This window comes from Cornus florida, unplaced genomic scaffold (genome assembly GCF_030987335.1).
Source record: "Cornus florida cultivar Cherokee Brave unplaced genomic scaffold, ASM3098733v1 CherokeeBrave_3.0.0_Hap2_Chr07, whole genome shotgun sequence".
In the NCBI taxonomy this organism is placed as follows: domain Eukaryota; kingdom Viridiplantae; phylum Streptophyta; class Magnoliopsida; order Cornales; family Cornaceae; genus Cornus; species Cornus florida.
The window spans coordinates 56,289,343-56,290,560 of NW_026775577.1; the positions used below are offsets into that span (position 1 = coordinate 56,289,343).

A 1,218-nucleotide genomic window follows, 5' to 3' on the forward strand; every position below is an offset into this window, starting at 1 on the left:
TGAGGAGTTTGGGAACATCGTATGTGGAGGTTAAAATTTTGAAGTGTTGGTGTGTTGACTTATTCTAGTGCATGCATGGTCGTAGATCACTTAATCGTCCTCTTGTTCCTGTAAATCAAAATCTCAAAGTTCTCCTTCGGCGTTTAAGAGGTAGTACTAGGAATATTCATCCTAATCTTCTAAATTTTGATTTTCCATCACATTTAATGGAAGACCCAATAAATCCAATTGAAGATCCCATTGTAGATCTTGGTCATGTGGATCATAATGGTGTGCACCACCCACCACAAGTTCATATTGTGGATCCTCAAAGTGTGCATCCACCCTTGGGAATGCCATGACCAATCAATCCTGTGGTGCAACAACCTAATCTAGGGATGCCAAGGCCAAATGTTGTTCCCCCAATTGGTGAGCAACAACAACAATATGTTCAAATGGCATACCCTCAATAAGGTCAAATGGCATATCATCAACAAGGTCAAATGCCATATCCTCCACTCAATCCTCTCAATCCTCCAATGGTTCTTAGGGATCGTTACACTCCAAATCAATATAATGCACCCACTTGCATTCAATTGCCAAATTTCCATGCTCATCATTATGAGATTAAGGCTTCTACCATTAACATGTGCCCCCTTTTCTATGGGTTGAGCAATGAAGAGCCTTATAAACATTTAGATGAGTTCTTGGAAGTTTGTTCCACCGTAAAAATCACGGATGTTCTGGAAGAAGTCCTAAAAATGAAGCTTTTCCCTTTCATTCTTCGGGATAAAGCTAAATATTGGTTTAACAACTTGCGGCCAAATACAATCACCTCTTGGGCACAATTGCAACAAGAGTTCCTAAAGAAGTATTACCCCGCCAGTCGAACCAATGCCATGAGAACTTCCATTCGTGAATTTAAACAAGAAGAAGGAGAACCCCTTCATGAAGCATGGGAATGTTTGAATGACTTGCTATGGAAGTGTCCACATCATGACATTCCTAAGTGGCAATTAGTTCAATGTTTCTTTTCAAGTTTATTCGATGCCAATAAGGGCATTGTTGATGCTTCTTGTGGCGGAAGCTACATAGAAAGAAATGAAGATGAAATTTGGCTTCTTTTCGAAAAAATGAGTGAAAACTCAATGCATAGATCTTCATCTTCTAGGGATGGTCACTTAGCAAATATGGGAGGCAAGAAAGCTCTAAATCAAATAGACTCTTCCATGGAAATTG

General features: G+C 39.6%; 1 non-coding gene across 1 annotated transcript; it reads right to left on the reverse strand.

The window, feature by feature from the left end:
- Positions 1-875: 875 nt before the first annotated feature.
- On the reverse strand, positions 876-982 carry LOC132267837 (small nucleolar RNA R71). The gene has a single exon (XR_009469103.1). It is a non-coding gene; the product is annotated as a small nucleolar RNA R71 (small nucleolar RNA).
- Positions 983-1,218: the final 236 nt, after the last annotated feature.